Here is a 19,765-nt window from a genome sequence, read left to right as displayed (position 1 = left end):
GGGCATGTTTGAGGACAGCAGAGAGGCTGATTTGGCTGTGGTGGAGAAAGCAAAGAGGAGTAGAAATAAAGTCAAAGAGGTTAGTGTGGTGGGAGATTAGACTGTGTAAGGCCTTGAAGGCCCTTTTAAGGACTTGAGTTTCTACTCTCAGTGAAAAGGGAGTCCACCCTTTGAGTAAAGAACCTTACCTTTTATTTATTTATTTATTTTGATGTGTTTATTTTATTTTATTTTTTATACTTTATGTTCTAGGGTACATGTGCACAATGTGCAGGTTTGTTACATATGTATACATGTGCCATGTTGGTGTGCTGCACCCATTAACTCATCATTTACATTAGATATATCTCCTAATGCTATCCCTCCCCACCCCACCTCACAACAGGCCCCAGTGTGTGATGTTCCCCTTCCTGTGTACAAGTGTTCTCATTATTCAGTTCCCACCTATGAGTGAGAACATGCGGTGTTTGGTTTTCTGTTCTTGCAATAGTTTGCTGAGAATGATGGTTTCCAGCTGCATCCATGTCCCTGCAAAGGACATGAACTCTTCCTTTTTTATGGCTGCATAGTATTCCATGGTATACATGTGCCACATTTTCTTAATCCAGTCTGTCATTGATGGACATTTGGGTTGGTTCCAAGTCTTTGCTATTGTGAATAGTGCCACAATAAACATATGTGTGCATGTGTCTTTACAGCAGCATGATTTATAATCCTTTGGGTATATACCCAGTAATGGGATGGCTGGGTCAAATGGTATTTCTAGTTCTAGATCCTTGAGGAATCGCCACACTGTCTTCCACAATGGTTGAACTAGTTTACAGTCCCACCAACAGTGTAAAAGTTCCTATTTCTCCACATCCTCTCCAGCACCTGTTATTTCCTGACTTTTTAATGATCGCCATTCTAACTGGTGTGAGATGGAATCCCATTGTGGTTTTGATATGCATTTCTCTGATGGCTAGTGATGATGAGCATTTTTTCATGTGTCTGTTGGCTGCATAAATGTCTTTTGAGAAGTGTCTGTTCATGTCCTTTGCCCACTTTTTGATGGGGTTGTTTTTTTCTTGTAAATTTGTTTGAGTTCTTTGTAGGTTCTGGATATTAGCCCTTTGTCAGATGAGTAGATTGCAAAAATTTTCTCCCATTCTGTAGATTGTCTGTTCGCTACTGCCCAAGGTAGTTTATAGATTCAATGCCATCCCCATTAAGCTATCAATGACTTTCTTCACAGAATTGGAAAAAACCACTTTAAAGTTCATATGGAACCAAAAAAGAGCCCGCATTGCCGAGACAATCCTAAGCCAAAAGAACAAAGCTGGAGGCATCATGCTACCTGACTTCAAACTATACTACAAGGCTACAGTAACCAAAACAGCATGGTACTGGGACCAAAACAGAGATATAGATCAATGGAACAGAACAGAGCCCTCAGAAATAGTACCACACATCTACAACCATCTGATCTTCGACAAACCTGACAAAAACAAGAAATGGGGAAAGGATTCCCTATTTAATAAATGGTGTTGGGAAAACTGGCTAGTCATAAGTAGAAAGCTGAAGCTGGATCCCTACCTTACACCTTATACAAAAATTAATTCAAGATGGATTAGAGACTTAAATGTTAGACCTAAAACCATAAAAACCCTAGAAGAAAACCTAGGCAATACCATTCAGGAAATAGGCATGGGCAAGGACTTCATGTCTAAAACACCAAAAGCAATGGCAACAAATGCCAAAATTGACAAATGGGATCTAACTAAACTTACCTTTTATTTTATTTTATTTTCGAGACAGGATCTCACTTTGTTTCCCAGGCTGCAGTGCAGTGGCATGATCACAGCCTACTGCAGCCTTGACTTTCCAGGCTCAGGTGATCTCACCTCAGCCTCTGAAGTAACTGGGACTTCAGGCACATATCACCCACCGTGCCTGGCTAATTTTTTGTAAAGATGGGGTTTCGCCATGTTGCCCAGGCTGGTCTCAAACTCCTGAGTTCAAGTGATCCATCAACCTTGGTGTGTCAACATTCTGGGATTTTAGGCATGAGCTACTGCACTCGGCCCCAGGCTTGCCTTTTAAAAATGATCATTCTGGTGGCTGGATGGAGAATAGACTTTGTTGTAGGGTAAGGGTTGAGCAGGAGCAGAAGCTGGGATACCAGTCCGGAACTGTTGCCGTAATCCAGGCCAGAGATAATGTAGCTTGGACCAGAGTGGAATTGGTGGAGGTGATGAGAAGTCATTGATTTCAGGGTAAATTGAGGGTAGAGGATAAAAGACTCCAAAATGTAGTTCCGAGCGAGTAGAAAGATGGGGTACTTGTGTACTGGATTAGGTTTATAAGAGGAGTGGGTTTAGTGGGGAGAAGGTTGGGAGTTGGTTAGAAGACAATAAAATTAGACATCCAAGTTTTTAAAGAAAAAAATTATTCAGTGATACTTGTTTAAGAATGGTAAGTAAGACTTTATTCAGGACCATCTCAGTAGATATAGAGACCTCTGGAGAGTGGGGCCCTGCAGTAGGGGAGAGAGACTGGGCTCAACTCCGAATACAGCATGGGAAAATGGGAATTTATAGCCAAAGAGCAGTGTGGGGATCCATGGATGGAAAATTGCTAAAAGGAAACAACAGGGATAAGGGGGATTCTGGCTAAGCCGACCTAACGGGATTCTTGCTGAAGACAGGCCAGGGTGATCAGACATTACCTGGGGAATGGTGGAGGATGAGGAACCTGATCAGATATTTAGGATGATTAGATATCCAGGATGTTATGCTAAACAGACTTAGCAGGGTTCTTTGCTAATACTGGATTTTGCAAGGAAGTGCATAGATGGGCCTCACAGAAAATTCAAAAGCCTAAGTAAGTTCGGCCAAGCAAAGAATTTTTGTCAGAGCAGAGATTATTAGTAGTAAACGCAAGTGACTTTGTTTTGAAGAAACATTTTACATTACCTTGACTATACCGGGGGTTAAAATTTTCACCCATAAACAGCCAACTTTGGTTTCATGATTATTTTCTTCTTAGTTCTTTTGGACCAACTTAGTCATTCTTTTCCCAAGTGTAATTTTATTTTTGTTTGATTGCACTCACATAATGTCTTTGTTAGTTTCAGTTGTAGAGAAAGCCATATAGTCCAGAATTTCAGAGTACCTTTTTGGTCTGTTGCTGTATTTAACTTGAACACCTTCATCTGATTAATCTTTTCCTGAATTATCTTTAGTTGCCGGCTTAAGTTCAATATATTTTTTTTTTTTGAGACAGAGTCATTCTCTGGTTTCTCTTCATATTGTATAAATCTTTCACCTTTTACTAAAGATTTCTGTGGAGACAGAGTCCTGCTCTGTCACCTAGGCTGGAGTACAGAGGTGGGATCTTGGCTCACTGCAACCTCCACCTCCCGGGTTCAGCCAATTCTCCTGCCTCAGCTTCCAGAGTAGCTGAGACTACAGGCGTGTGCCACCACGCCCGGCTAATTTTTTGTATTTTTAGTAGAGGTGGGTTTTCATTGTGTTAGCCTGGATGGTCTCAATCTCCTGACTTCGTGATCTGCCCTCCTCGGCCGCCCACTGTGCTGGGATTACAGGCATGAGCCACTGTGCTGGACCAAGTTCAAGATTTTTAAGCCCTAAAATGTTATCAGGTGTGGCTTTACTTGGCCATTTGCAAAATTACAATGGAAATGACTCATTTTTAATACTTTGTAATGTCAAAAGACAAAATTACAACAAATTTAGCTTAAAGATCTTACTTCACTTTTATCTGCATTCTAGAATCAGGCAACACCTCATTCTATAAAATAGAACAAGTGTTCTGATGAGCGGAGCAGAAGTGGTTGGTTTTATGGTAGTCTTACCTTATCTTGAAGGGATGTGTGTGTGTGTGTGTGTGTGTGTGTGTGTGTGTGTGTGTGTGTGTTTTGAGATGGAGTCTTGCTGTGTTGCCCAGGCCGGAGTGCGGTGGTGTGATCTCAGCTCACTGCAAACTCTGGCTCCCAGGTCAAGCGATTCTCCTGCCTTAGCCTCCCAATTAGCTGGGACTACAGGTGCCTGCCACCATGCCAGGCTAATTTTTGTAATTTTAGTGGAGATGTGGTTTCACCACGTTGCCCAGGCTGGTCTCAAACTCCTGACCTCAACTCATCTGTCCACCTTGGCCTCCCAAAGTGCTGGGATTACAGGCCTGAGCCACTTCACCCAGCCTTGGGGGGATATGTTCTAAGATCCCCAGTGGAAGCCTGAAATGGTGGATAGTACTGAATCCTATATACACTATAGAGCAGGATGGTATGAGACTTCATCATGCTACTCAGAACAGGGTGCAATTTGAAATTTTGAATTATTTCTGGAATTTTCCATTTAATATTTTCAGACCGCGCTTGACCTCAGATAACTGAAACCTTGGAAAATGAATCTGTGGATAAAGGAGTACTACCATATAGACTGAAAAGGGGTGAGGAAAGCAGAAACAGAAAAGAAAAAGCAAATTGGTCATATGTCTAATTAAGGTTAAAGCAGATGGGACTTCCTTATGTCAGTCTTATCAGATCATATCATATCATATCAACTGGCATGTTTGGAATTTGACTACTAACTCCATCTCTCCTGATTGCTTGGAAGGTCAGATAAACAATTTAGTTTTGGCTTGGTGACGTAGAATTTCAGCATGAGTGACTCCATTTTTATTTGATCTGTTGGCCCTAGTGCAGGAGGAGCTCAGTCTAAACCAATGACCTCCTATAAATTTCATTTAACACTGATAAGTTAGTAATATGCAGGGATTAGCCTAATTCTTTTGTTTCAGTAAAGATGGCTTGAAATAAATGGGCCATCACATGTTAAATGGAGATCTTTTAAATCAAATTATATAGTATTTGTAGCAATAGAATTTGCCCCGTAAAACATGGATTAAAAAGTCTATCAGTCTCCGAAGCCAGGTGCTGTGGCTTGTGCCTATAGTCCCAGTTACTTGGGAGACTGAGGTGGGAGGATCGTTTGAGCCCATTCGAGTCCAGCCTGGGCAACACAGCAACATGTCATCTCTCTTTTTTTTTTTTGAGATGGAGTCTCACTCTGTTGCCCAGGCTGGAGTGCAGTGGCCCAATCTCGGCTCACTGCAAGCTCTGCCTCCTGGGTTCACGCCATTCTCCTGCCTCAGCCTCCCGAGTAGCTGGGACTACAGGTGCCCGCCACCACGCCTGGCTAATTTTTTGTGTTTTTAGTAGAGATGGGGTTTCACCATGTTAGCCAGGATGATCTCAATCTCCTGGCCTTGTGATCCACCCCTCTTAGCCTCCCGAAGTGCTGGGATTACAGGTGTGAGCCACTGTGCCCGGCCAACATGTCATCTCTAAACAGAACAAACAAAACATATGTATGTATATATCAGTCTCCTGGAATTTAAAGTCTGCACTTTAAGAACCAGGAAATAAGCTAATTTTTTAAAATGGATTTTCAACCTAAATATATCTTAAAAATGTGTAAAAATCTGTCAGATTAATAGCTAATTATAAACTGATCTTGGAGTCTTTGAGGACACTGTATTGTCTTTGATATTGCTTTCTTTTGCTGCTGCATCTCACCAGTATTTGGCTTTGTACCTCTTAATCCCCCGGCTTTATTTACAGTAATGAGAGAGGTCCGATATGTTTGGAAATGTTGAAGGCTTTCCAGGTGTAACTGCTGAAAAACAAAAGCCTTACCTAATAACATGAAAGATTAATGCTTAAAATTGATCATCTTAATCAATAAAGGAATCAAATAATTTTCAAAAGGCTAGTCATTTGTTCCATTCAAATATGATTCTTTGAAATTAAAACACAAAATGGATGAGGACACAGGAGAGCTTTTCACTATTTTAACTGAATGGAAGAAATAAATGAACACTAGGGTAGAGTACTACACATATTAGAAATGTTTATAAAACTAATGCCACTCATCTTTAAAAAGCAGTGTTTATGTAACATTACTACTTAGCAATAACAAAGAATGAACTTTAGATCACACAACAACATGGATAAATCTCTAAATAATTACACAGCATGAAAAAAGCCAGACCAAAAAGAAAAAAAAAAAAGTACATACTGCATTGTTCCATCTATAAAATTCTAGAAAATGCCTATTAATCTATAATGGCAGAAGGCAGATCAGTGCTGGCCTGGAGATCAGGTACAGAGGGAAGGGGCGGGAAAGAGGGAGAACAGTAGAGTACTAGGAATCTTCAGGGGGTACTAGATATGTTTGCTATCTTGATTTGATGATGGTTTCATGGGTGTACACATATGTTGAAACGTATCAAATTATGCACTTTAAATATGTTGTTTGTTACATGTCAGTTATACCTTAGTAAAGTCATGTTTAAAAGTGGCTTGACCATGAAAAGACATGGAGAAATCTTCAGTGCATATCGCTAAGTGAAAAAAGGCAACCTGAAAAGTCTGCATACTTTATGATTACAAGTATATGGCATTCTGGGAAAGGCAAAACTATGGAGACAGTAAAAAGATTAGTGGTGAAGAGAAGGAGGGATGAATAGGCAGAGCACTGAAGATTTTTCGGGCAGTGAAACTATTCTATAGATACCACAGTGGTGGCTACATGTCATTATACATTTGTCGAAACCCATAGAATATACAACATCAAGAGTGAATCCTAATGTAAACTGTGGACTTTGGGTGATAATGACCTGTCAGTGTAGGTTCATTGATTATAACAAATGTACCAGTTTAGGAGTGCTGTCCATAGTTGGGGAGGCTGTACATGTGTGAGAGCAGGGTATACATGGAAACTCTGTACTTCCCACTCTATTTTGCTGTGAACCTAAAACTCTTCTAAAAAATAAAGTCTTTTTTAAAAAAGAGGATAGAAGATTTTTGCCAGAAACCTGAAGAATTGCATATTTTACATTTTAAAATGGGGGGAGAGGAGGGTAAACTCAAGAAACTATATATTGAAAATCTTGACACTGATTGATTCCTAGAAAAGCTATAGACCAGCTTGCCAAGTGCTTAGTGATTTGTAATTAGAAAAGAAAGCACTGGTTGCTAAGACCCAGAATTTGTTTAAGAACAAGTCATATTAAGGTAACTTCATGCTTGCTTATGCCAAATATATAATAGTATTTTTATGATAATCTTTGTATAATACTTTATAACTTACAGAGTACATTCCCATTTATTATTTCATTTAACCCTCACAACATCCCTTTCAATTAATGTAAGATGAGAAAGACCTCAACAGTAATAATCCCAGGAAGGCACAAAGGGGGCAGATGTGAGAGATTTTAGAAAGGCCTCGTGTAGTTATGGCTAAAGGAGAGGGAGGAATCAAAGCAGGCTTTAAGGATTCTAGATTGTCTGAGGGTGAATGGTGATGCAGATAATTACTCATAATTTAAGAAATACGGGTGGAGGAGTGGATTTGGAGATGTGAAATCCATCGATTTTCTTCAATTTGGTGGAATTAGCTGTTTTATTTCCTTTATTGAAACTGAGTCAGATATAAATACATTAAGAAAAAAAAGGCCTGGTGTTCAGGAGAGAAGCCTAAAACCCAATAAAACAATTTTCATTTATTCAGTAAATATATTCTTTCAAATCCTTTTGGTAATGTAGGGAGGTTAGTGGGTGGAGCTTGAGGAAGTAGATGTGATCATTGGAAAGGTTAGTTTGTTTTAAGGATGGAGAAGCCAAGAACACTTTAGTGGATTGAGGGAAACGGACCATTGAAGAGGAAGAAAATTGAAGTCACAAGAGATAGAAGATAATTGATCAAATGTAACCAGAGGAAATGGAAGAGTCAGGTCCAAGAGGACAAATGAAGGAGTTACCCTGAAGAAGAAGAATGATGTATCTTTTTGTTTAAAAACGAAAAGGAAATAGTGGGTAGATATAGATATAAGTTAGTATCCAGGATGGCATCTCTTTTCTCTGTGAAGTAAGATTATCTGCTGAGATTGAGAAGGAAGAACATGGGTTGGAGTATGCTTGAGGGCAAAAGAAAAGTTACTATTGAGATTGGAAAAGGGACTTAACTAGGGGCATGTGACCTCCTTGCTGAATCATGATGAATACCCTTCCAAGGCTTGAAATCACAAATGTACAGAGGCCAACAGGATGGTGAAGCAGTGTTCTCCAGCAGCCTGCCTGCTCCCACTCCCCTTCCCTGCCCCCCATAACAATGCAGAAAACAAATAGACTGAACCTGGACCACTCCCCTTCCCCACCCCCTATAACAATGCAGAAAACAAGTAGACTGAACCTGGTTTGAGATTGGAAGGGAAGATGTAATGGACAACTTGAGTAGGGGGTAGTGGGAAGTCAAGGAATAGAGAGTGGTAATGAGGCTGCTAATTGAAGGGAATCCTACTTATTAAAGAACAAAGCCAAGCCAAGACAAGGCTGGTAAACGTGGATAATGAAGAGGATGAAGAATCTAAATGAGTAAAGGGCAGGATTAATGGAAATAAAAGAGTACTAGAGATGGAAAAATTGGCACATATGATGTGAGAATTCTCAATTTAAGATTCTGGAGTTAGAACAGTTTCAGGTGATGATAAGGGCCAAAGAATGACCAGTGATGGGTGGATAGCCAAGATTAATAGTGCTAATTATAACAATATTAATAAAAGCTACTATTCATTGAACACTGTGTAGTAGTCACTATACTAAATATTTTCCATAGGTTATTATGCTTCTGTTTCACATATTAGTATCAACATTTTACAGATGAGGAAACTGGGGGTCAGTGAGATTAAATAACTTTTCCCAAGGCACACAGCTAGGAAGTACCTGTGTCTTTCTGAGTCCTTCTAGCTTTGAAGCACTTATGCCTGACTACTAAACCAGGCTAGCCTTCTGCAAAGTAGGGGTCATTGAAGAAGAAAAAGGCAAAGAGCTTTAAGTCCTGTGTGTCGGGATTAATTGTTCTTATGGATAATGAAGTCTTCAGAATATATAGCTCCTGTGTGGAAAGGAAGATAGTAATATGACAACATTCCCAGTAAATGGAGATGGCTGACTCAAAGGTCAGTAGGTGACAACTATAAATATAGCTATAATATAATCTTAAAAGTGGATAAAATCAAATAATAATGACTTACAAGTCATCTTGGGAAACTAGGAGAATACTGACTTGTCTTCCTGGCCCCCAATGTGATGCATATGAAAATATTAACCATTCATTTCTTAACCCTCTGTTCTCTCTTGACTTGTGAAATTTTATGTATATATGTGTGTGTGTGTGTATAATTACATGCTTATTTGTGTATATATATTTATGTGTGTGTGTGTATATATATACACCTGTGGGCACGTGCACGCGTGTCTGCCGCGCACACACACACACACCTCTTTTTTGGTTTTCCTCCTACCCCTCTAACCACTCCTTCTGAGTCTCCTTGGCTGGATTCTTCTTTGCCAGCTCCTTCATGTTGGTGAGCCTCTAGATTCTCTCCTCCTCCTCACTTCTCTTCCTTTGTGCTTTCCTTTGACGATCTCATCTATTTCTAAGGTTTCATATACCATCTATATGTTAATGTCTTTTGAATGTTCATCTAGAGATGAATCTAGAACTTTCTTCAAATCCCAAGATCCTTATATAGGAAGATGTACCCAGAAGAAATAGCCCATGATATTTCAGGGCAATATCATGTGACTAGAAAAAAACATCTTAGGCTAGTAATCTCCACTCATGCCCATCTAGTTGAGGGCTCAGTTCACTTATTCTGAACATCCACACCCATTTCTAAGGTGATAGCTTCTCTGGTTACTTATCACTGGTATGACCAAACATCTTGATTTGCCTAAGATGGGTCTGTTTATGCTTATTGTTCGAGACCAACCTGGCCAACTTGGTGAAACCCCGTCTCTACTAAAAATACAAAAAATTAGCTAGGTGTGGTGATGCACACCTGTAATCCCAGCTACTGAGGAGGCTGAGGTGCAAGAATCGCTTGAACCTAGGAGGTGGAGGCTGCAGTGAGCCGAGATTGCACCACTGCATTCCAGCCTGGGCAACAAGAGTGAGATTACATCTCAAAAAAAAAAAAAAAAAAATCAGTGTATCCTGTGTGACTTGTAAGAGCGGCTTATATCCATTAGCTCACTCTTATCCTACTTTTCATATTTGAGTGTCTAGACTTCATGGCACATTTACTGTATTATGACTTAGAGTTTGTTCAAGATTAAAATCTTTTGCCATTTCCTGAATTTCTGCTTAATGATGCTTCCAAAGACAGTAATACTGATAATTATTCTTGAAATATTTCTCTATTAGCCTTATTTAAACATTTTGGAGAATGTTTCTAAAGTCATTTGTTCCACATTACTGAAATATATTTATTTTCTCTTCACCTTATTTTTTTAAAAATAGAACCCAGTAAGGCAGTTTTGATAAAACCTGATTATGCACAGTTTAAGGAAACATTCAAGATGTATAATTTTAATCTTAAATTAATCTTGATACTTACTACATTTTCTGAATGTTGTATTCTCATAAAAGTTCACAACCCAAAGAGGCCTTTAGAGATCATCTAGTTTTTGTTTTTTAAATCTCTGTAAGAATAATGGGCATCAGAAAGGTTAAGCACCTTGCCTGAGATCCTAAAGAGAACAAGGCAAAACAGAAAACTGAGAATCTCTTGACTTTTAGTTTACTATTCTTTCTGTTATACTACCAACCTTTTGAAAATTTTAATGTATTTTAAGAAAGTGATCTCATAACCAAAAGATGCCTGTGCATCATAGAAACCCAAAGTGTTTGGTTTTCAATATGTAATTTGCTTATTTTGACCCTTTAACTTTAACCTTTTTTTCTTCACACAAGTCTACATTTAGACCACAGTGATAGAAACTACCCAATATTTACTGATAGAAACTACCCAGTGTGGTAGGAAAAAAAATTATGTGGGTAGAATTTGAAATGCCCTTGCTCAGAAAATATTTATATGTATTCCTTTCTTATTTGTGTTCTGTGCCCTGCTCCCCTAACTATCCATCTCCACACATGATTATAGAACAATACATTCAGCCACCGGATCTCAGTTTGAACTTGTGGTTATCTTTCTTGGTGTGAAATGTTTTACAACAGTAAACACATTTTTCTGTAATTGACTGCCTCAATTATTATTTTTCTTTCTTTTGAAGGGAAACTAATTTTTTGTGTGTCTTAAGAATTATGAAATAAGAGGGAATGTGCTATCTATACATGCAAGGTATATTTAAAGCTTATAAATATCTGTGTTCAGTATGTCTAAAACTTATTTTGCAGAATCTTCTAAAACTTATTTTGCAGAATCTTTAACCTTATGCAAAATATATATGAAAAAAGTTTATTATTGTAGTACAGCTACATAAATGATTTTCATTATTTTCATTTCACATTTAGGATAAGGCTCCAAGCTGTGGTTTTGGCATTCCTCAGGAGGTGTGGAAAACCATTATGCTTATAATTGATTTTCAAGAACGTTTAAACTGTGTGCTCTGAATTATAATCTTTAACATAGTATGAATAAGCATCCAAAATTTTATTGCTGAAGGTTTTGGTTTTAATATGAGAAATGTTTGGTGAGGTTTTTCGGTGTTTCAGTAGTGCCTTAAATGCTTATTGTGGAATAGAGAAAGGCTTTTGTAAATGTGTCTATTCGTTTCTCACAGCCTTAGCTGTGGGAAGATTTCCTAAAGGTATTTGAATACTAAAATGTTTTCTATCAAAGTTAGTATTAAATGAATTGGTGTTTATTTATTGAACTCTTATATCTGTGGTACTGCGTTAGATGCTAATATTTTTCTGATCAAATAAGATCTGGTTTCCTTTCTTAAGAAAAGTATAATCTAGTTTTAAAAGAAACAATACAATACAGTGTGATGAGTGATAAGATAGAGGCATGTGGAAAAGTAATTAATTGGGAATTAATGGGAATTTCCATAGCAACATGATAAATTAATTGAGAAAGTGTATACCCTTTGAAGGAAGTCCAGGGTGGTACAACGCGTTATGTGTTGGGAGTTTGGAGAGGCTAAATTGTGGCAGGTATTGCGTACTTTGATAATACGCAGTTGGAATCTTCTTCCCTATGAATTGGAGTGACGTTTTTCATTCCAAGGGATATGAGTGACATTTTTAGTGGTTGTATATTTAGATTAGACAAAAAGTAGACCAGACAAGGTGATCAAGTAGGAGGTTGTTAGTATTGCAAGTAAGAGAGGAGTTGAAGGTCTAAGGATGCTTAGGTGTAAAATTAGAAGGGAAGGACCAGATTCAAGGTGATGATGATAATATCAAATAACTATTGATCTTCCTGCAATCTGCAGGCACTGTGCTATGCATTTTACATGAGTTATCTCATTTAATGTTGATATTCACAACAACTGCAGGTACTCTTATGAACTCAGTCGTATAGATGAGAAACTGAAGCTTAGAAAGAGGAAGTCAAGTACGCAAGGTCATAGAGCAGCAGATGCAGAGGTGAACCAGTAAGCAGTCAAGTGGGAGAATTGACTAGGCGCTAGATGAAGTGCTGTTCTGGTTTCTCACCTCAGTGACTGGGTAGAGACCATTAACTGAAAGAGGAATGAAGAAGGAAGAGCTGGCTTATTGGAGAGAAAAATCAATGTTTACTTTGGAGAATAGAAATTTGTATATAGAATACAAAGGGATTGCATGAGTCTGAATCCTGGCTCTGACACTTAGTAACTCTGCGACTTTGAGCAATGACCTAACCTTACTGTGCTTCAGTTTCCAATATGTGTCACCCAGGGGTAATAATTACTTAGGAGATTGTTTGGAGGAGTAAACTAACTACTTACCTAGAATGCTTACAGTAGTGCCTGATGTGCAGTAATAAATCACTGTAGGTGTTAGCCAGGTTATCATCATCATCATGCTATAAAAATCCAAAGGTCTGTTTTGAGGAGGGATGAAGTAGTCAGTGTAAAACATTTAGCACATTCCTTCTAACAGGGATAGAAAGCCGGGGAGATGATTTACCTGGATGAACCTTCATAGTTCCTTTAAATGCTGTCTCTCTCTCTGTAACTACAATGTCTCAGAATTTCCACCCTTTTTTGGTGCTCAGGGCTGAACACAGGTTCTTCCTGAGTTCTATACCTGGTTGCCGAATTTGTTTTTAGGAAAAATGAACTACCTGTTGAAAGGTTTAAGTTTGGTGCATTTTAGTGTGACTTCCTCTGAATTTCTATTAAAATTTTGCCTGGCTGCCCTGTGCCTGAGTTTCCGTTATTTCCTGCCCAGCTTCTCCTGCAACGAGCCAGAGTAACCTCTCCTCCCTAGGTCAGCCCCAGGTTTCAAGGCAGCTGGAATGGCGTGTTAACCAAGATTTCACGGGCTTGGGGAGAGGGGCAGGGAAATAGGGAAATAGGCAGTGTTGTTTCTTGACACCCTGAAATACGGAAAAATAATAGGTACACTTTTCTGGGCCATTGCTTTCTTAGATTTCCATTCTTCCCCCAGAACTGCTGCTCCACTGCTGCTGTACATGTTTTTTTTTTTTTTTTTTTTTTTTTAGTTTTCTTTACAAAATTCTACATAAATTGGAAATATTTCATTAAACACATTTTTCTACTTTAACTTAGCCTAAATGCATAATACAGAATAAATATAGGAACAGCACAACCATTTATTTCCATATTCACTAGTTAAGGATTATTATATTCCCACATTTTAAATACAGAACATCTAGTTCAGAGCCAACTCTTACCCCTCTGACGCTGAAATTTCTGATGCTGTTTAGAGCTGAAGGTGTTACTTTTTGTTAAAATGTAAATACTTCTTTTCAAGAGGAACAACATTTTTTTTTTCCAAGTCATTTACTTTTTGGTATAAATGTACAGTGTAGAAACATGGAAAAAGATAACAAAGCTGTAAAACACCTTGAGAAGTTTGGGGAGGGGCAAGAAGTTTGTGGTGCTTGGAGGCCTGCTTGGGAGTTGGCACTAAGTACAGCTATAATTAGTCCTGTCCACAGGGAAAACTGTCTAATTACAGTTGTAAGTTGTGCCAGACCTAATCACTAAAATGCTCTGAAAGGTAGAATTCTGAAAGATATAGTTTGATTGTGAGTAGTCTGTCAAAAATTGCATGCAATATTAGGAAAAACATTGGATAGGAATCTCCAGACGTAGCTGTTAAGTCCTCTGACTTTTGGGAAATCTCTTAACCTCTGTCTGCCTTAGTTTATCTGTAAAATTTTGAGGGAGGTGATATGGTCATTAACCCAGAGGTCGTTTAACTCTCTGAATGTTGATTGTAGAATGGATTCTCATTTTAAAATAATTTATTAAATGCGAACTCTGGCAGTTTCCTTTATTGTCAGTCAACTTGTCACTTACCTCAGTCTTAGTTGAAAAAATTTGTTTTGAGTATGGCAGTTACATCTTACATATGTCTGTGTTCCAGAGGCTCATTTCTAAGATGGTTGTTTAGAATGTTTAGAATGCATAAGATTTGCCCTTACAGACAAAATAAACTACAGTATACCTGAGTGTTGCATTGTGAGACTTCCCCGGGAAAAAGGTCTGGCAAAGTGCTGAGATTAGCTCAACAAGTGTAACTGGCTTACTGTTTGCCTTACGTGCTGCTATCCTACTTTTGGAGCCCTTTCCCCAGATCGTTGGAGCTACCACAAATGGCTTGGAGGTACGGGAATCTCTTCTCCTTCCCTGACAGGCAGGGTGCTGGGGGAGAACAGGGCAAAATATATCGCTAGCAATTCAAGTTGGAACTCTGAATTCATTTTCCAATTGAGGTATGAGTTGTTACTAAGATTCTGTAGGGTCTGTAGTTAAAGCCTTAATAGCATTTCCTTCCTGAAGCTGTCCCAATGTTAGTATCTACGGAACTGGAGACCACAATCCTAACTTCCTAAGAATACATGACATCTTAACTTCTAGTCAGATGCTCCTTAATGCACTATTCAGAGAAGCAAATTCAGTGGTTGTCAAGAAGGGCCTGGGCTCTAAACAACTGCTGTCACTTCTTTTAAAGTTAATAGATTCAGTGAAAGTTGAACATACCCCCAAGTATGGTGAATGAATAGTCAGTAAATATGGGATCATGATTTGTCTTATGGAAGATTTCAGTTTGTGAAACCATTCGTATTATTGTTAAAGTGGTTTTCATGAATTTTCTTATGCAGTTATTTAATTTAGAACTTTAAGTGTCATATCTTTCCCTGATCTGCATTTTAAATTCCAAGAGGAATTTGATCACACAAAGCCCATTACATATTTTAATTTCCCTTATTTAGTGAGTACCAGCTTTTGCTTCAGTATTCTTGAGAGTGTATTTATTATACACTACAAAATAGATTATAAAGATTTTTATATTAATAAAAGTAAACATATAAAAATAAATTCCTAATGAACTTTCTGTTTTGTCTTTAGTTAGGAATCATTCTTTTTTTTTCCAATAAACATTTTATTTTTAATTTTTATTATTTTTAGTTTTTCCGTAAGTTATTGGGGTACAGGTGGTATTTGGTTACATGAATAAGTTATTTAGTGGTGATTTGTGAGATTTGGGTGTACCTATCACCCAAGCAGTATACACTGTACCATATTTGTAGTCTTTTAATCCCTTGCTCCCCTCCCTTTCTTCCCCCCAAGTCCTCAAAGTCCATTGTGTCATTCTGTGCCTTGGCGTCCTCATAGCTTAGCTCCCACATATCAGTGAGAACATACAATGTTTGGTTTTCCATTCCCAAGTTACTTCACTTAGAATAATAGTCTCCAGTCTCATCCAGGTCACTACAAATGCTGTTAATTCATTCCTTTTTATGGCTGCGTAGTATTCCATCATACATATATGTACATACATACATACACACACACACACACATATATATACCTGCCACAGTTTCTTTATCCAGTTGTTGATCGATGGGCATTTGGGTTGGTTCCATGATTTTGCAATTGTGAATTGTGCAGCTGTAAATGTGTAAGTATCTTTTTTGAATAATGACTTCTTTTCCTCTGAGTAGATACCCAGTAGTAGGATTGCTGGATCCAATGGTAGTTCTACTTTTAGTTCTTTAAGGAATCTCCATATTGTTTTCCATAGAGGCCATACTGGTTTACATTCCCACCAGCAGTGCAAAAGTGTTCCCTGTTCACCACATCCACGCCAACATCTACTGTTTTTTGATTTTTTGATTATGGCCATTCTTGCAGGAGTGAGATGGTATCACATTGTGGTTTTGATTTGTATTTCCCTGATCATTAGTGATGTTGAGCATTTTTTCATGTGTTTGTTGGCCATTTATATATCTTCTTTTGAGAACTGTCTATTCATGTCCTTAGCCCACTTTTTGATGGGATTGTTTTTTTCTTACTGATTTGTTTAAGTTTGTTGTAGATTCTGGATATTAGTCCTTTGTCAGATGTATAGATTTTGAAGATTTTCTCCCAATTCTGTGGCTTGTTTACTCTGCTGACTGTTCCTTTTGCCATGCAAAAGCTCTTTAGTTTAATTAGATCCCAGCTATTTATCTTTGTTGTTATTGCATTTACTTTAGGGTTCTTGATTATGAAATCCTTGCCTAAGCCAATGTCTAGAAGAGTTTTTCCAATGTTATCTTCTAGAATTTTTACACTTTCAGGTCTTAGGTTTAAGTCCTTAGTACATGTGTAGTTGATTTTTGTGTAAGGTGAGAGATGAGGATCCAGTGTCATTCTCCTACGGGTGGCTAGCCAATTATTCCAGCACCATTTGTTGAAAAGAATGTCCTTTCCCCACTTTATGTTTTTGTTGGCTTTGTCAAAGATCAGTTAGCTGTAAGTATTTGGGTTTATTTCTGGGTTCTCTATTGTGTTCCATTGGTCTATGTGCCTATTTTTATATCATTACCACGCTATTTTGGTGACTATGGCCTTACAGTATAGTTTGAAATCAGGTAGTGTGATGCCTCCAGATTTGTTCTTTTTGCTTAGTCTTGCTTTGGCTATGTGGGCTCTTTTTTGGTTCCATATGAATTTTAGAATTTTTTTCTAATTCTGTGAAGAATGGTAGTGGTATTTTGATGGGGATTGTATTGAATTTGTAGATTGCTTTTGGCAATAGTATAGTCATTTTCACAATATTGATTCTACCCTTCCATGAGCATGGGATGTGTTTCCATTTGTTTGTGTCATCTGTGATTTCTTTGAGCAGTGTTTTGTAGTTTTCCTTGTAGAGGTCTTTCAATTCCTTTGTTAGGTGTATTCCTAAGTATTTTTTTTTTTTTTTTTGAGCTATCGTAAAAGGGGTTGAGTTCTTTATTTGATTCTCCACTTGTTTGCTGTTGGTGTATAGAAGAGCTACTGATTTGTGTACATTAATCTTGTATCCAGAAACTTTGTTGAATTCTTTTATTGGTTGCATGAGCTTTCTAGAAGAGTCCTTAGGGTTTTCAAGGTAAACAATCATATCGTCAGCAAACAGTGAAAGTTTGACTGCCTCTTTACTGATTTTGATGCTCTTTATTTCTTTCTCTTGTCCTGCTGCTCTGGCTAGGACTTCCAGTACTGTGTTAAGGAGGAATGGTGAAAGTGGGCATCCTTGTCTTGTTTTAATTCTCAGAGGGAATGCTTTCAACTTTTCCCCATACAGTATTATGTTGGCTGTGGGTTTGTCATAGATGGCTTTTAAAGATGGCTTTTATTACATTAAAGTACGACCCTTGTATGCCGATTTTGCTGAGAATTTTCATAAAGGATGCTGGATTTTGTTGAATGCTTTTTCTGCATCTATTGAGATGATCATGTGATTTTTGTTTTTAATTCTGTTTATGTGGTGTATCACATTTATTGACTTACGTATGTTAAACCATTCCTGCATCCCTGGTGTGAAACCCACTTGATCATGGTGGATTATCTTTTTGATATATTGTTGGATTCTGTTAGCTAGTATTTTGTTAAAGATTTTAGCGTCTGTGTTCATCAAGGATATTGGTCTGTACTTTTCTTTTTTGGTTATGTCCTTTCCTGGTTTTGGTATTAAGGTGATGCTGGCTTCATATAATGAATTAGGGAGGATTCCCTCTTTCTCTGTCTTGTGGAATAGTGTCAAAAGGATTGGTACCAATTCTTCTTTAAATGTGTGGTAGAATTCTGCCTTGAATCTGTCTGGTCCTGGACTTTTTTTTTTTAGTGGTAATTATTAAATTACCATTTCAATCTAGCTGGGTCTGTTCAGGGTATCTAATTCTTCCTGATTTAAGCTAGGAGGGTTGTAGTTTTCCAGGAATGTATCTATCTCTTCTAGACTTTCTAGTTTATGTCTGTAAATGTATTCACAGTAGCCTCGAATGATCCTTTGTATTTCAGTGGTATCAGTTATAATATCTCCCGTTTCATTTCTTAATGAAGTTATTTGGATTTTCTCTCTTCTTTTCTTGGTTAATCTTGCTAATGGTCTATCAATTTTATTTATCTTCTCAGAGAACCAGCTTTTTGTTTCATTTATCTTTTGTATTTTTTGTTTGTTTGTTTCAATTTGATTTAGTTCTGCTCTGATCTCGGTTATTTCCTTTCCTCTGCTGGGTTTGGATTTGCTTTGTTCTAGTTTCTCTAGTTCCTTGAGGTGTGACCTTAGATTGTGCTCATTCAGACTTTTTGATGTAGGCATTTAGAACTGTGAACTTTCCTCTTAGCACCACTTTTCCTCTATCACAGAGGTTTTGATAGGTTTTGTCATTATCGTCATTCAGTTTGAAGAATTTTTAAATTTCCGTCTTGATTTCGTTTTTGACCCAATGCTCATTCAGGAGCAAGTTATTTAATTTCCATGTATTTGCGTGGTTTTGAAGCTTCCTTTTGGAGTTGATTTCCAGTTTTATGCCGCTGTGGTCTGAGAGAGTGCTTGATATAATTTCAATTTTCTTAAATTTATCGAGACTCGCTTTGTTGCCTGTCATATGATCTATCTTGGAGAAAGTTCCATGTACTGTTGAATAGAATGTATATTCTGCAGTTGTTGTATGAAATGTCTGTATATATCTGTCAAGTCCATTTGTTCCAAGGTATAGTTTAAATTCATTGTTTCTTTGTTGACTTTCTGTCTTGATGACCTGTCTGGTGCTGTCAGTGGAGTATTGAAGTCCCCCACTATTATTGTGTTGCTGTCTATCTCATTTCTTAGGTCTATTAGTAATTGTTTTATAAATTTGGGAGCTCCAGTGTTAGGTGCATAAATGTTTAGGATTGTGATATCTTCCTGTTGGACAAGGCCTTTTACCATTATATAATGTCCCTGTTTGTCTCTTTTAACTGCTGTTGCTTTAAAATTTGTTTTGTCTAATATAAGAATACCCTGCTAGCTTTTGGTGTCCATTTGCATGAAATGCCTTTTCCCACCCCTTTACCTTATGTGAGTCCTTATGTGTTAGGTGAGTCTCCTGAAGGCAATAGATGGTTGGTGAATTCTTATCCATTCTGTGGTTCTGTATCTTTTAAGTGGAGCATTTAGGCCATTTACATTCAATGTTAGCATTGAAATGTGAGGTATGTTTGCATTCATCATGCTCCTTGCTGCCTGTGTACTTTTTGTTGTTGTTGTTGTTTTGTTTTGGCTTTTTAACTTGCATTTTTGTTTTATAGGTCCTGTGTGATTTATGCTTTAAAGAGGTTCTGCTTTGATGTGTTTCCAGGATTTGTTTCAAGACTTGGAGCTCCTTTTAGCAGTTCTTCTAGTGGTGGCTTGGTGATGACGAATTCTCTCAGCATTTGTTTGTCTGAAAACGACTGTATCTTTCCTTCATATATGATGCTTAA

At 37.8% G+C, this 19,765-nt stretch overlaps 1 protein-coding gene and 1 pseudogene across 11 annotated transcripts in view; both read left to right on the top strand.

Annotated features, from left to right (window-relative positions):
• The window catches only part of LYST (lysosomal trafficking regulator), a 217,585-nt gene that overhangs the window by 18,408 nt on the left and 179,412 nt on the right, over positions 1-19,765 (top strand). The window lies entirely within an intron of this gene.
• LOC116271926 lies at positions 3,282-3,331 on the top strand (annotated as a pseudogene).

This window comes from Papio anubis, chromosome 1, assembly GCF_008728515.1.
Source record: "Papio anubis isolate 15944 chromosome 1, Panubis1.0, whole genome shotgun sequence".
In the NCBI taxonomy this organism is placed as follows: domain Eukaryota; kingdom Metazoa; phylum Chordata; class Mammalia; order Primates; family Cercopithecidae; genus Papio; species Papio anubis.
The sequence above is the reverse complement of the archived record's forward strand: the minus strand, read 5'-3'. Positions and strand labels throughout refer to the sequence as shown.